Below are 17,732 nucleotides of genomic sequence, written 5' to 3'. Positions count from 1 at the left end.
AGACTCGAATAACAAGACACTAAGACGGAAACAGACACACTGCACTAGCTGCCTAACAATGCAGTTCATAAAAATTAATATAATTTTCGTATACTTTAATTTTTGCGCGAAGCCACCATTTTCTATAAAATACTATTTGGTGTTGATCAGTGGATTGGCCTTTAGGTGTGAATATTGCCGTGACCTTGATTTTGACCTTGAGTCTTAACTTCCCATCCATATCAGGGCCTTTGCGTTTATGATTGCCGTGGCCTTATTTCTTACTGTATTTTCAAAGTTAATGTTCGAGGTGAAAGCAGAGACGACGTCCTTCAGAAAAGATAATTGGGTCAAAGTTGTAGGTCAAGGTCATAATACAGAAAACTAAACTCAAACTTTTCAAAGTCATTTTTTGAACATTTGACCTTGACTTACGACCTTGACCCCGTAACCGTTTTCGAAGGCTATCATCTTGGCTTGAATCATGGACGTTTACCTTGGTTCTGTCACACACTGCTCGGTCATAAAAGGGTCAAACGCAGAGGGGCCGTGTCCGAAAGGAAGTCAATGGGCGTGGTCAATGTGAAAGGTCGTGGTGACCTCCACTAATCACCGTTAACCATCCGTGACCTTGACCCTGACCTAGTGTCCGAACTTCCCATCCATCTCGGGCCCTTTGCGTTTATGCGTGCCGTGACCTTATTTCTTACTGTATTATCAAAGTTAATGTTCGAGGTGAAAGCAGAGACGCCGTCATTCAGAAAAGATAATTGGTCAAAGTCGTAGGTCAAGGTCATGTTACAGAAAACTAAACTCAAACTTTTCAAAGTCATTTTTGGGACAGGGCCAGGGTAAACGTCGATGGTTCAAGCCAAGATGATGGGCTTTGAAAATGGTTACGGGTCAAGCTCGTAAGTCAAGGTCAAATGTCCCAAAACTGACCTTGAAAAGTTTGAGTTCAGTTTTCTATAACATGACCTTGACCTACGACTTTGACCCAATTATCTTTTCTGAGGGACGTTGTCTTTGCTTTCACCTCAAGCATTAACTTTGATAATACAGTAAGAAATAGGGTCACGGCAAGCATAAACGAAAAGGGCCCGAGATTGATGGGAAGTTTGGACTCAAGGTCGAAGTCAAGGTCACGGATGGTTAAAGGTGACTAGTGGAGGTCACCACGAACTTTCACATTGACCACGCCCTTTGACTTCCTTTCGGACACGGGCCCCTCTGCGTTTGACCGTTTTCTGACCGAGCAGTGTGCGACAGGGCCAAGGTAACCGTCGATGGTTCAAGCCACGATTATGGGCTTTGAAAATGGTTATGGGATCAAGGTCGTAAGTCAAGGTCAAATGTCCCAAAACTGACTTTGAAAAGTTTGAGTTCAGTTTTCTGTAACATGACCTTGACCTACGACTTTGACCCATTTATCTTTTCTGAAGGACGTTGTCTCTGCTTTCACCTCAAGCATTAACTTTGATAATACAGTAAGAAATAGGGTCACGGCAAGCATAAACGAAAAGGGCCCGAGATTGATGGGAAGTTTGGACTCAAGGTCAAAGTCAAGGTCACGGATGATTAAAGGTGACTAGTGGAGGTCACCACGACCTTTCACATTGACCACGCCCATTGACTTCCTTTCGGACACGGGCCCTTTGCGTTTGACCCTTTTCTGACCGAACAGTGTGCGACAGGACCAAAGTAAACGTTGATGGTTCAAGCCAAGGTGATAGCCTTCGAAAATGGTTCCGAGGTCAAGGTCGTAAGTCAAGGTCAAATGTCCCAAAACTGACTTTGAAAAGTCCGAGTTTAGTTTTCTGTAAGATGACCTTGACCTACGACTTTGACCCAAGTATCTTTTCTGAAGGACGTCGTCTCTGCTTTCACCTCGAACATTAACTTTGATAATACAGTTAGAAATAAGGCCACGGCAAGCATAAACGCAAAGGGCCCGAGATGGATGGGACGTTTGGACTCAAGGTCAGAGTCAAGGTTACGGATGGTTAACGGTGACTAGTGGAGGTCACCACGACCTTTCACATTGACCACGCCCATTGACTTCCTTTCGGACACGGACCCTCTGCGTTTGACCGTTTTCTGACCGAGCAGTGTGCGACAGGACCAAGTTAAACGTTCATGATTCAAGCCAATGTGATAACCTTCGAAAATGGTTACGGGGTCAAGGTCGTAAGTCAAGGTCAAATGTCCCAAAAATGACTTTGAAAAGTTTGAGTTTAGTTTTCTGTAACATGACCTTGACCTACGACTTTGACCCAATTATCTTTTCTGAAGGACGTCATCTCTGCTTTCACCTCGAACATTAACTTTGATAATACAGTAAGAAATAAGGCCACGGCAAGCATAAACGCAAAGGCCCCGATATGGATGGGAAGTTTGGCCTCAAGGTCAAAATCAAGGTCACGGCAATATTTACACCTAAAGGCCAATCCACTGATCAACACCAAATAGTATTTTATAGAAAATGGTGGCTTCGCGCAAAAATTAAAGTATACGAAAATTATATTAATTTTTATGAACTGCAGTGTTAGGCAGCTAGTGCAGTGTGTCGGTTTCCGTCTAAGTGTCTTGTTATTCGAGTCGGTTTCCGTCTTAGTGTCTTGTTATTCAAGTCTAATTAGTAAACAAAGCAAATGGCGTCAAACGGATGAAATTCTCTCTTGTTAGAAATTAAAAGGTCGGTAAAATAAAAAGTTATTTATCGATTTGGATGAAATTTGGTGTGTGGTCATTGCTAGCCCCCCTTAACATCCTCTGAAAATTTCAAGTGCCTATGACCACGGGAACTGGTAGAGATACGAAAGTGCAATAGCGCCATAGGGGCCTGTGTTACTTTCTGGTCAAAGTACTAGTACATGTAGTACGTTGACCCGGCTACTTTTGACTTCCACACGATTTCAAAAGATTTCTACTACTAACCCTAACCCTAGAGTAGCCGGATCAACGTACTGCGCGTGATACTGATAGGAATATGATTAGGAATTTTGCTGTCGCACTCACACTGTGACACTGTCCCAGGCCGAGATCAAGTCAGCTGGCACTTTCTCATCCTTCACTAAGAATACTCACCCTTCACTAGGCCTAACTGCGAATCAAGCTGGCCGTCACTTACAAATTCGCTGGATGACCATGACTTCAGTGAAATCACGTGCTCGTTATGGGCTAATCCGAGCCTTCGATAAAATGAATTGAAAGTAGTCTATTTTTAGTAACCCATTTCTTTGCTCAAAATAAAAATGCTTTTATCTTGTCTAATGTATGTACTCATGAATGTGCCAGAAAATAACAAGTAGATTCAAAGAGCCATAGAAACCTACTTTCCGGTGATGTATGACACAATAACTGGAATTTCGTATTAAGATTAAACACTCGCCCCACCCCCACCACTATCTTTAATTCAGCCAATGAAGGCAACCAAACTTTATCACTTTTATTCTTTTAATTGAAAAAGTATATAAGCATTCTGCCGAAAATATAATAAATACATTTCAAGAGAAGATTAACTTTACTTTTCAGTATAGATCTACAGAATTTTGGATTAAGCCCCGCATTTTTATTTCAAATACCCCCCCCCCCCTTTTTCAGTTTTCAAGGCAAGTAAATATAAATGTGCCAGAAAATTATTTATATATTTGAAAAGAGCAGTGAACGTGCTTTCTACTTATATGTAGCATGGTATCTGGAATTTTTACTTTAAATACCCCCCTCCCCCCAACATCATTTAATAGATTTTTGAAACGTTCGTCTTTGATCATCTATCAAGGTAAGTACAGGGTCCTTGAAAATCCTTGAATATCCTTAAATTTAAAATTTCATTTTCAAGGTCTTGAATATCCTTGAATTTCGCGGAAATAGGAAAATATCCTTGAATTTCAGTTGAGATCTTTAATTTTGTTTCAAATGTCATCAATTCCTTTTAAATATGAGATTATAACGATAGTTAGTAATGTTTTGATTATTTTTAAGATGAAAAATTGTAACTTTAGGCTAAAAAATGTCCTTGAAAATCCTTGAATTTGACGTATATTTATCCTTGAATATTCTTGAAAAAATGTTTGACGAAGCCGCGGGAACTATGAAGTAAATATAAATGTGCCAGACAATTATTTATATATTTGAAAAGAGATATGAATGTGCTTTTCGGTGATATGTAACATGATGTATGGAATTTCGTATTAAGACCCGTATTTTTACTTTAAATACCCCCCCCCCCCATCATTTAATAGATTTTTGTACCGTTCGTCTTTGATCACCTCTCAAGGCAAGTAAATATAAATGTGCCAGAAAATTATTTATATATTTGAAAACAGCAGCGAATGTGCTTACTGATATGTAGCATGATATCTGGAATTTCGTATTAAGACCCGTAATTAGACATTGAATACACCTCTCCCCCCCTCCCCCCAACACAGCTTTGCATACAAAACGTTAGCATGGGGCAGAACTTTATAAAAACCAAAAAAATTCTAATAATTTTCTGATAATTACTTCGTGAGTTGTTGCTATTAATCAGATTTTAGTGTATTATAAATGTTTCATTACCGAAAAAGTAAAAATATGCGACAACTCTTGTTGACTGCCCGGACGATTTAGCTGCTGTGGGCGTATGTTTCGTTGCCTGGCAACCTATCTTTCATTTATGAATTATGTATATTTTTAATGTTTAATATTTAGCAAAGATAAAAAATATCAGTTTAATTTCTGCATTTGTTTCCATTATCTAAATGTTTACACTTATCATTGAGCTGTATAATATTTAAATTAGGTGGCAGCTGTACGATCATTATAGAATTTGTCAGCTAAAATTTCCGGCAATTACCAAATTGTTCTTTGATGTAATAGAGGCTTGAATAATGAAGTTTTGACTTCTTCAAATACACAGGATCGACAATGAACTGTGAAACTTCAATACTTTATTGCAGCCTTTGTCAGTGCATACAAATATTAAAGGTCTTCCAGCATTCAAAATTTCAGTACATGCAAAAAGATTTAAGTATTTAATTATCAGTGATAAATTGTATTTAAACTTTTAAAGATACATTATGTAAGATTTAGATAAAGAGCTGACCATTATTGCTATAATAGCTCAAAAATAGATACATGTACATGTAATGTAAAATGAAAATATTGAAAATTTTATTCAAATTACTTCATTCTGAGCCAAGTTATCACTGTTTGTAGTTTTGACAAGATGTGTGCATTGTGGAAAGCCTCGCTTTCCCATTTTTATACGCCCACATTGTATTGTGGTCATATATTGTCGTCGCCCCCGTCTGGCGCCCACAATACCTTGTTGACACTCTACTAGTACATGTTAATATCCGATTGACTTGAAATTTATACACAGTGTTTAAGGTCATGAGATGAAGAAGTCTAATGATTTTCAGTGATTTCCGATAGTTACTGCGATAGTTATGTCCCTTGATCACTTTGAAAAAATCTTGTGGATGCTCTAGAGGCTAAAGTTAATATCCGATTGACCTGAAATTTATACACAGTGTTTAAGGTCATGAGACGAAAACGTCTATTGATTTTCAACGATTTCCGATAATTACTGCTAGAGTTATGGCCCTTGATCACTTTGAAATATCTTGTGAACGAAGAAGCCAAGTGATTTTCAATGATTTCCGATAATTACTACCAGAGTTATGGCCCTTGATCACTTTGAAAAATCTTGTGGATGCTCTAAAGACCAAAGTTATTATCCGATTGACTTCAAATTTATACAGTGTTGAAAGTCGTGAGACGAAGAATCCAAGTGGTGTTCAGTGATGCAGGACGGAGGGGCTGACAAGGAAAGCTGTCGAGTTGTTCGGATGGGACGAAAAACCAAGGTCCTGTGTACACATTGACGTGCACGTAAAAGATCCCTTGACAGTTGGAATTCGATATAAGAGTAGGCCGTAGTGCCGCTGTCCGGGCAAAATTTCCCTCATAGCACACTGTATGGCGTATGCCCGTCTTCATTAGCCCAGTTCGGAGCAAAACAGTAGGACGTTAAACCCCATTTCATTTCATTTCATTTGTAGGTGTTCATCAGGTAATACCTCGACTGAGTTCAATATAGAGATTAGCCGGTTGATTTGTTGGATATAAACCTTTGAATAATAATAGCGCCTAACAGGCAGCTGTGTTTAAAAGGAGAAAATGCTCAGATATTAAGAACAATAAAAAATCGATAAAATACGGCAATTTTTTAAGCAAAAAAAAACATTGATGGGTGGAGGTGGGCTTCGAATTTATTTTCAACGTTCTTGAAATTCCACTCTCTTCTATTTTTAATATGTGATAGCTAGAATCCCAAGGTACATTCTGTGCAGATTTGAAGGCAATCAATCAGACCACCGGAATGATGCCTGTGCATTGAAAATCAACCCCGGTCGTAAAAATTCATGAACGCTTGTTCATGTATTATGACTGCTATCTTAGGTCAACCAGACCTCGTGGACCCACCCGACTCCACCAAACCACTCCGAAATTAACCCAAAATCCACCACAACTTCGTTTGAATTCGCGGATGCGCCACGCTGGAACCAAAAGGTACCATGATTACCAAATTCCGGCTAGGAACTTTTCACTTTGTACCTAGGTGCCCTTAAAATTTCAAGGCGATACATGCATTCGTTCATGTCGTTTGTTCTTGACACGGTTCCTGCCGTTCGTCAATTTACGGATTCTGTAAGGGGGAAAAATTGGAATTTTGCTACGGCACCGGCACCGATTGTCCGAAAACCATGAAATTTGGACACAGTACGCCAGGGCTCTCTAAAAGTTGAGTGTGCCTGCGCACACACTTGAAAATGTGCCTGCAGGGTCATACTGAAACACAGGGATGTAGCCAGGATTTGGTGAGTGATGTAAAAATATATATATGTAAAAAATTTTGGGAGGGGGCTCGTGGTCTTTTATAAAAATTAAACCCTTCTTGGTGTATTTTCAGAGCATCTGCTGCCTTTTGTATTTGGTTCAGTGCAAATCAAATTTCCATTTATATATTCAAATTTTACCAAATTCACTTAATTTTTATCAATGATACAGGGATCTAAAACCTTTTTGACACCACCTGACTGAGCATAAAATTGTCCTGCCCCACTATGTTTCTCTGGATAGATAAGTTAAGGACCTTTCGGTATTTGTTGTTTTTTTTTCAAATATTACTTTATTACTTTGAGATTAAAAATTAAAACGATTCTTAAAACGGTGTTTGTGTTTTATTTGAGTACAACGAATTATGACAACAGGTAGATATTGATAATTAAAACATGTTGTATTATTTGACTTGTTTGTAAAGTTGTTGTACATGTCTCACGAATATTATTATTATACTATTCAAAAAAAGTAGGGGATATTTGATTTTTAAGTGTTATGAAAGTCACCTAATGAAACTGACGAAGAAACAAATGACAAAATGAAATGAAGTTCACATTCATCGATTTATTCCAAATGATCGTTAGACTAAGTAAGGCACAGGCTGACCATTATAAGGGTAAAATGATACCCGGGGTCAAACAGCAAAGTTACCACAGCATCACAACCAAGTCAGTAATGGGTAAATCCTCCTCTGTTTGCCAAACAAGCATTGATCCGACGTGGCATACTCCTAATGAGACGTCTAAGGTCATTTTGGTCCAGATTGTCCCATTCCTGTTGCAACGCAGCAGCAAGTTCTTGGACATTGGCAGGACGTTGTTGACGTTGACGTAACCTCTGTCCAAGCATGTCCCAGACATGCTCGATGGGGGAGAAGTCGGGACTCAGTGCTGGCCAAGGTAATGTGGTGATGTTCTGTTGTTGGAGGTAACCTGTAACGATCCTGGCCCTGTGACATCTTGCGTTGTCATCCTGGAAGATGAAACGGCGGCCATGACGTCGTGCGAACGGCACAACATGGACTGCCAAGATGTTGTCCTGGTAGTACTGGCCTGTAACACGCCCTGCAACAACATGTAAAGCCGTTCTTCCAGCAACAGTGATGCCTCCCCACACCATAACAGAACCACCCCCAAATCGATCATGTCTGATGACGTTAACGTCTTGGAAGCGCTCGTTTCGACGACGCCTCACCCTCCTACGTCTGTCCAAAAAATCAACAGTGAACCTTGACTCATCTGAAAACATCACATTGCTCCAGCGTCGATTATCCCAGTGTTGACGATCCCTACACCAACGACGTCTTGCCTGAATGTGATGATCTCTCAAACAAGGGATCACGCGAGGACGTCGGGCGCTAAGGTGACCCCTATGCAGTGTCTGTTTGAAGAAGAGGGCTGATCTGATTTGCTGTGATGACACGATTTCTCAAGGCCAAGGTACGGATAAATCGATCCTGGGCTTGAGTTGTCGCCCTTGGTCGACCTGAGCGTGGTCTGTCCTGTACAGATTGTGTATCACGGTATCTGGACCATAGCCTGCTTATGACAGACTGAGAAACATTCATCGTCCGCGCCACAACCGCCTGTGTTGTGCCGATCTGTAGCATGCCAAGGGCACGTAACCTTTCATTTTGGGTAAGCCGACGCATATCAAAATTTGTTTTCTGGTCACTAAAACAATTAAACTGATGTTTCCACCCAGGAATTCAATGCCACAATGACTGTAACATTCAAAGTCAGAGTCGTGCAAATCTTGGGTTGGACCCCCATGATGATCCCAAGCATCACCTGCATTCCATGCGGTAGCTATTGGTGCGTTTGGGCGTCACATGTAACTGGAAATGTTTCTTCTGTTAGGTTCTATAGTGACTTTTTTCGTAGTCATTTGCATATTTTAGTATTATGCCCCCAAAATCAAATATCCCCTACTTTTTTTGAATAGTATATTACGGTGGAATGAGAATCAGGTCAGGCAGAAACTGAGAAAGCTCTCATCGTCCTCCTAGTCCTACTCTTGGGCCGTAGCAAATCCACGGTCAACACAGGTAAGATATAAAATAAGAAACATCGTGAAAATTTGCAGGCACGTGTTGGACAATTACGACATTCAAACCTTTAACATTGGAGTGCCATAAATTGGTCTGGGTGACCCATTTACGGCAAATAAACAAATATATAAAGACCGTAGAATAATTGTAAAATGAATAGATCTAGGCCTACACATCTTCTAAGTATAAATAAACAAAATACCAATCCATCTTTCTTTAAACTAATTTGGGATGATAGGGTCTACTACGGCACACAAAAATAAATTATGCCGTGACAGACATGGTTTGCATACGTCGGCTTTTACCATGGCTTTGCCGTTAAATTGCTGTGGTAAATTTCGAGCGCCGAGTTTGTGTACAGAGAAGGACGAAGGGGTTTAAATACGACTGGGCAGCTTTCTTCGATTTTTTCTTTGTGCTGGGCGTCAAAAAATAGTGCCGGGCGCAGGCGCCGCCCAGCGTGGCTACATCTTTAAAAATGTGCCTGCAAAAAAGTTTTTTTTTAAAGCAAATGTGCCTGCGTGCGCATGTGCGCGGAAATATCGATGCCTGAAGTACGCCCATTACCACCCCGGTCTCTGTGCTTTACTCCCATTTTGATCCGATTTTAAAAAAAAAGAGTTTTAGCAAAAAAAACGATTTTTGGAATTTAAATTTTGTTTTAATTAAGTTTGACATTGCATATATGTAAAGGGATCTTATCGCCTCTTCAATATGTGATAGGTGTTAGTACTATACACATTATCATTACAAGACAATTTTTTAAAATGACCGCAACACTAAAAACCGAAATCGCCTATTTTGACTTTTTGACTGCTGAGGCATCCTTCCGGTGGTCAAAATCTCTGGAATTTCCAGCGGTTGGCTGCGCCGCGATAATATTTATCATATATTAAAAGGAGAAAAATTTTGCGATATTATACTTGCTGACATGGGAGTTACATTTCCTGAATCCTTGAAGGAATGCCTAAAAAACGTTCAGAACAGAATTTTGATTTCGGTCAACCGATTACAGCAATCCAAGTCTCAGTTATTTCCTTTTAGTTTCCAGATTATTTTGTTGCCTGGGTGCAGTGTTTCTCACTATATTTAGACTTGTAACTTCGCGACTTTTTCACCGATTTTGATAATTATTTTTTGTTGTTCTTTTTTCTTTTAAGATACTTGATATAATCAATGTCACGTGACGATGAATATGAAAGCTTTCATATCTGCATGGGATTGTCCAGATATAGTTATTATTAGGGTTTCACACTGCGTAGCCAGTGTGAAACACTATTGTTTTTGTTCGGATTATTATTATTATTATTATTATTTTTCCATTTGAGCATATCTCAGAAACTACTTGTCGGATCGATTCGATGTCTTCGGTTTTACTGGGAAAGTGGGTTAGACTTAAATTTTAAAGCTATTTCCAACGTTCTGCGACAATGCGAAATGTCGTTTTTCGATATTTTGCCGTAATGTTATTAATAATTGTCGGATTGTAATATTTGATACATTTTGACATAGCCAGAGACAAGGCACATAGCTAAGGTTCTTTGGATTTTTTTATTTTCGACGAATCTTCGGAGATATTAGGCGCCAAATTTTGAAAATTAAAATTTTTACGAAAAACTTTTTTATTAATGAATATTTTTATGTGGTATTTTACCAAGGGTTAAAGGGTCATCTGATTTGACAAAAAATGTCAACATTTTTTTGTCACCGTATTTTTCCTTGGCCCCCATTGGCTAATTCAGTTTTTCAGTCCAGGATTAATTATTTATTGTTCGATTTGTATAAAACAAAGTTCATATGTTCTGCGGTCCAAAATGTCATTTTTGTTGTTACCGGTACATTTTCCTTTCGGCAACGGAAGTGACGTAAATTTAGCAAAAACTGCAATTTTGACAGTTCGGTACCACTTTTTGAAAGCAAATATTATTTTTTTCAAATCTGGTATGACTGAAAGGGTGTGCCCTGTTAAGGCGCAGAAATCATCGCGCTCAGTTTTTTAAATTTTTATTTCGTTTTCGGATCATTTCGATTTAAAGGCGAAAAAAGGTGAAAAAATGAGCTATTCACAACCCATTCAGGCTTTTCATATTTTAATATATTTTTTCGAAACTTTCATCAACTAATAGCAATAATCCAAAGAAGAGAATGTATGTGAAAATTAGTTTGTGATATGAGCAGTTGCCGAGAAATGGGCAATTTTGCATGAGTCACCCTTTACGCTAGTTTGCCTGTAAAGGAGTCAATTATTATTCGATTTTCATAAAAGTGACACCATTTGATGCGTATTGTCAATTTTAACAAGGTCAAACCAATTTAACATTTCCAATGTCACCGGAAATGACGTAATTTGGGCAAAAATTGTATTTATAGCCTTCAAAACCAATATTTTATTCAAATGAGTCGGATTTGTTATTTGTTTAAAGTTTTGATATTTGGTCCCAATCAACCAATAGAATAAACCCATACGATCATATAGGTATCACAAAATGGTTTCTAACTCGTTCAGTTGCGGAGAAATAGACGATTTTCAACAGGTAACTTTTCAAGGTTTTTGGTCCATAAAAGTGTCAATTATTATTCGATTTTCATAAAATTTTAACCGTGTGATACCTAATGCCATTTACGATTTCATACAAGTAATTTAAGGTTTTCATTAACACCGAAAGTAATGTCATTTTGGCAAAAACTGTATTTTTAGCCTTCAAAACAGATATTTTATTCAAATGAGTCTAATTTGTAATGTTTTTAAAATTATGATATTTGATTCCAATCAACAAATAGATTGAACCCATACGATCATACGGATACCACAAAATGGTTTCTAACTTGTACGGTTGCAGAGAAATAGACGATTTTCTACAAGTCCCTTTTCAAGGTTGTTGGTCTATAAAAGTGGCAATTATTGTTCGATTTACATAAAATTTTCTCCATGTGATGCCTTATGCCAGTTCTGATTTCATAAAACTAATTTACCAGTTTCATTATCAACGGAAGTAATGTAATTTTGTCAGTATCATTTACTTACATGTAACAAATGTATACAATGAATTGATATTGCTGGATTTGGTTGATTCTGTGTACATTTTATTTGATGTGTGCAATGCTTATATGGAAACCTGTTTAATGGTTTCATCGGTACTGGAAGTGAAATATGTTCAAGGGTAATGGGGCATCGGTGAAACCCGTCATTACTGCGTCGCAGTTCTAGTTATTATTATTATTATTATTCAAATTCCATTTTGATTGCGAAAAATGTCCGAAATCACCGAAGCTATCATTTTTATACGCCCACATTGGAAATGTGGTCGTATATTGCTGTTGCCCCCGTACGTACGTACGTCCGTCCGTCCGTCGTCCACAATTTCTTGTGAACACTCTACAGACCACATTTATTATCTGATTGTTTTGAAATTGATATATGTTGTTGATATTCGTGAGATGAAGAAGCCTATAGATTTTCAGCGATTTCTGATAATTACTGCCAGAGTTATGACCCTTGATCACTTTGAAAAATCTTGTGAACGCTCTACATTGTAAAGTTAATATCTGATTGACTTTAAATTTATACTCAATGTTTAAGGTCATGAGACGAAGAAGCCTATTGATTTTCAACGATATCCGATAATTACTGCCAGAGTTATGGCCCTTGATCACTTGCGGATGCTCTAGAGGCTAAAGTTAATATCCGATTGACTTTAGATTTATACACAGTATTTAAGGTCATGAGGGGGAGACTATTGATTTTCAACGATTTCAAATAATTACTGCCAGAGTTATGGCCCTTGATCACTTTGAAAAATCTTGTGGATGCTCTAGAGGCTAAAGTTAATATCCGATTGACTTAAAATTTATAGATGGTGTTTAAGGTCTTGAGACGAAAAAGCTCAGTGAATTTGAATGATTTCCGATGATTACTACTAGAGTTATGGTCCCTGATCACTTTGAAAAATCTTGTGATACTCTAGAGGCTAAAGTTAATATCCGATTGACTTTAAATTTATACACAGTGTTTAAGGTCATGAGACGAAGAATCCTATTGATTTTCAACGATATCTGGTAGTTACTGCTAGAGTTATGGCCCTTGATCACTTTGAAATATCTTGTGGACGCTCTAGAGGCTAAAGTTAATATCCGATTGACTTTAAATGTATACAGTATAATACACAGTGTTTAAGGTCTTGAGACGAAGAAGTGCATCGGTTTTCAATGATTTCCGATAATTACTACCAGAGTTATGGCCCTTATCACTTTGAAAAATCTTGTGGTTGCTCTAGAGACCAAAGTTATCATTCGATTGACTTTAGATTGACAAACAGAGTTTAAGGTCTTGAGACGAACAAGTATATCGATTTTCGATAAATTTTGATAACTTGAACAGCTAAATCCATGATATTAAATGTTTCGTATTGAACGTTAGCATTGGGCAGAACTAAAAGCCAAACAAATTCTAATGATTTTCTGATAATAACTTGATAAGTTGTTACTCTTAATCAGATTTTAGTGTATGATAAATGTTTCATTACCGACAATAGGAAAAATATGCGACAACTCTTGTTGACTGCTCGGACGACTGTGGGTGTATGTTTCGTTGCCTGGCAACCTATCTTTAAAGATATTGCTGTAATTTTAACAATAATCATTGGATTTTAACTTTCGGTACATTTTGGCATCGCCGGAGACAGGGCACATAGCTACGCTACTTTTGATTTTTGATTTCCGGCAAATCTTCGCAGATATTAAGCCCCAAATTTAGAAAATTAAAATTTTTACAAAAAACTTTTTATTTATGAATATTTGTTAGTCGAGTTTTACACAGAATCAAAGTGTCATCTGACTTGAGCAAAAATGTGATTTTTTTTTGTCTCCGTAATCTTCCTTGGCCGCCATTGGCTAATTCAGTTTTTCAGTCCTAGATTAATTATTTATTGTTCGATCTGTATAAAACCAATTTCATATGCTCCGTTGTCTCAATTGTCATTTTTTTTTGTTAACGATAAAGTTATCTGTCGGCACGGCACCGAAAGTGGCGTAATTTTACCAAAAACTCCAATTTTGACAGTTAGGTACCATTTTTCGAAAGCAAATATTATTTTTTTCAAATCTGGTATAACTGAAAGGGTGCACCCTTTAAAGGCGCACAAAATGTCAGGCCCAGTTTTTTTAATTTCGATTCTGCTTTCGAGCTATTTCGATTAAAAGGTGAAAAAAGGTGTAAAATTAAGCTACATGTATTTACAACCCATCCAGCGTTTTCATATTTTAAAATATTACTTCGTAACTTCCATAAACTCGTAGCAATAATCTATACGGAGAGAATGTATCTGAAAATTAATTTGTAATATGCGCAGTTGCCGAGAAATGGTCAATTTCGCATGAGTCACTCTTTACGCTATTATTATTGGATTTACATAAAAGTGACACCATTTGATGCATAATGTCAATTGTGACTAGTTCAACTCAATTTAACATTTTCAATGTCACCGAAAATGACGAAATTTGGGCAAAAATTGTATTTATAGCCTTCGAAACAAAATATTTATTCAAATGAGTCATATTTGTTGTTTGTTTAAGATTTTGATATTTGATTCTAATCAACTAAAAGAATGAATCCATACGATCATATAGATATCACAAAATGGTTTCTAACTTGTTCAGTTGCAGAGAAATAGGCAATTTTTAACAGGTTACTTTTCAAGGTTTTTTGTCCATAAAAGTTTCAATTATTTTTCAATTTTCATGAAATTTTCACTGTGTGATACCTAATGCCATTTACGATTTCATACAAGTAATTTAAAATTTTCATTATCACCGGAAGTAACGTCATTTATGACAAAAACTGTATTTTTAGCCGTTCAAAACAGATATGTTATTCAAATGAGTCTGATTTGTAATGTTTTTAAAATTATATTTGATTCCAATCAACAAATAGATTGAACCCATACGATCATACAGATACCAGAAAATGGTTTCTAACTTGTACGGTTGCAGGGAAATATACGGTTTCTACAAGTCAATTTTCAAGGTTTTTGGTCTATAAAAGTGTCAATTATCATTCAATTTACATAAAATCTTCACCATGTGATGCCTTATGCCATTTCTGATTTCATAAAACTAATTAAACATTTTCATTATCACCGGAAGTACTGTACGCTTACATGTAACAAATGTATAAAATGAATTGATATTGCTGGATTTGGTTGATTCGGCGTCCATTTTATTTGATGTGTGCAATGCTTATGTGGAATCCTGTTTAATGGTTTCATTGGTACCGGAAATGACATATGTTTAAGGGTAACGTGGCACCGGTGAAACCTGTCATTACTGCATCGCAGTTCTAGTGATGATTGTTTTTACCAAAAAAACAATCATCCAACACGTTGACCGTTTTATTTTCCACTTGAGCATATCTCAGAAACTACTTGGCGGATCTGTACGATATCTTTGGTTTTACAGGAAAGTCAGCATAACTTAGAGATTAAACCTATTTCGAACATTCTGTGACAATGCGAAATGTCCGAAATCGCCGAAGTTGTCGTTTTTTTAAATGTCGCCATAATATTTACAATAATCGACGGATTTTAACATTTGGTACATTTTGACATAGCCGGAGACAGGGTGAATAGCTATGGTACTTCAGATTTTTGATTTTCAATGAATCTTCGCTTATATTAGGCGCGAAATTTTGAAAATTTAAATTTTTACAAATTTTTTTTTATTAATGAATATTTCTTTATGGTATTTTATCCAGGGTTAAAGGGTCATCTGATTTGAGAAAAAATGTGAACAAAAATGTGAACAATTTTTGTCTCAGTAATTTGCGTTAGCTGCCATTGGCTAATTCAGTTTTTCGGTCCTAGATTGATTATTTATTGTTCGATTTGTTTAAAACAAATGTCATATGCTCCTTTTTCCAAAATGTCATTTTTTTTGTTACTGATAGAGTTATCTGTCGGCATCGGAAGTGACATAATTTTAACAAAAACTATAATTTTGACAGTTTGGTACCACTTTTTGAAAGCAAATATTATTTTTTCAAAATTTGATATTAGCAAAAGGATGCGCCATGCAAATGTGCACAAAACATCGGACTCAGTTTTCTTAATCTCGATTTCGTTTTCGTTTAACATTTGATTCATTTTGACATAGCCAGAGACAAGGCACATAGCTAGGGGTCTTTAGATTTTAGATTTTATATGAATCTTCGGAAATATTAGACGCGGAATTTTGAAAATTTAAAATTTTACAAATTTTTTTTTTACTAACGAATATTTCTTTATGATATTTTATCCAGGGCTCAGTAATTTGCGTTAGCTGCCATTTGCTAATTCAGTTTTTCGGTCCTAGATTGATTATTTACATGTATTGTTCGATTTGTTTAAAACAAAGTTCATATGCTCCTTTTTCCAAAATGTCATTTTTTTTGTTACCAATTGAGTTTTCTGTCGGTATCGCCATCGGAAGTGACATAATTTTAACAAAAACTATAATTTTGACAGTTCGGTACTACTTTTTGAAAGCAAATATTATTTTTTCAAAATTTGATATTACCAAAAGGATGCACCATACAAAGGTGCACAAAACATCGGACTCAGTTTTTTTAATTTTGATTTCGTTTTCGGGTATTTCGATTAAAAGTTGAAAAAAGGTGTAAAATTAAGCTATTTACAACCCATTCAGCGTCTTCATTTTTCAAAATATTTCTTCGTAACTTTCTTAATCTCGTAGCAATAATCCATACGAAGAGAGTGTATGTGGAAATTAATTTGTAATATGCGCAGTTGCCGAGAAATAAGCAAGTTTGCATGCGTCATTTTTCACATTATTTTGCCTGTAAAAGAATCAATTATTCGATTTTCAATTTGTTTTTACCATTTGAAGCCTAATGCCAATTTGAACTAGGTCATGCCAATTCAACATTTTTACTATCACCGGAAATGACGTGATTTGGTCAAAAACTGTATTTTTAGCATTCAAATCAGATATTTTATTCAAACGAGCCTGATCTGTAATGTTTCTAACATTATGAGATTTGATTCCAATCAACAAATAGAATTAACCCATACGATCATACAGATAGCACAAAAACGTTTATAACTTGTACGGTTGCAGAGAAATAGACGATTTTCTTGAAGTCACTTTTCAAGGTTTTTGGTCTATAAAAGTGTAAATTATTATTTGATTTTCATAAAATTTTCACCATGTGATGCCTTATGCCATTTATGTTTTCATAGAACTAATTTAACATTTTCATTATCACCGCAAGTAATGTCATTTGGGCAAAAACTATATTTTCAACTTTCAAAACAAAATCTTTTTTTAAACATACATTATGCAAGAGCTAAATCTGTCTATTGCAGGTCTTTCTTTAGGCCTGAAATGTTATCTAAATTATTAATTAGACATTAATTAACCTATCCAGGCCATAATCAACTCTAGATGGCAGTGCTAGCCTGCGATCTTTAGTGGATTGTAAGCCGATTTACTGCATAACTTTCCTTCTCGATTAAACGATTAAATGGATAATCGAGACTATGGTGTTTATCGTACTGACTTTAGTAATGATGACCGGGGCTTATGGGAATTTCAGTGGCTTAGTTCTCGGTTTATCGTGGATCAATTTGAATGAAATTTTCACCAAATTGCCTTTACATTATCTAGTTTTTAACAATTATAGTGAGAACTGCCAACTGGTTACCAAATCTCCCATAATGTATCTTTAAGTGAGTTATATTTATTATTCGTTTAACATTATGATATTTGATTCCAATGGACATATAGATGGGATCAATACGATCATATAGATGTCCAACAATGG

The 17,732-nt window shown here is 36.5% G+C and overlaps 1 long non-coding RNA gene across 1 annotated transcript in view; it reads left to right on the top strand.

Annotated features, from left to right (window-relative positions):
* The window catches only part of LOC130010430 (uncharacterized), a 62,017-nt gene that overhangs the window by 384 nt on the left and 43,901 nt on the right, over nt 1-17,732 (top strand). The window lies entirely within an intron of this gene.

The sequence above is a fragment of the Patella vulgata genome, chromosome 2 (assembly GCF_932274485.2).
Source record: "Patella vulgata chromosome 2, xgPatVulg1.2, whole genome shotgun sequence".
NCBI lineage: Eukaryota > Metazoa > Mollusca > Gastropoda > Patellidae > Patella > Patella vulgata.
This window is presented reverse-complemented; position numbering and strand designations above follow the sequence as displayed.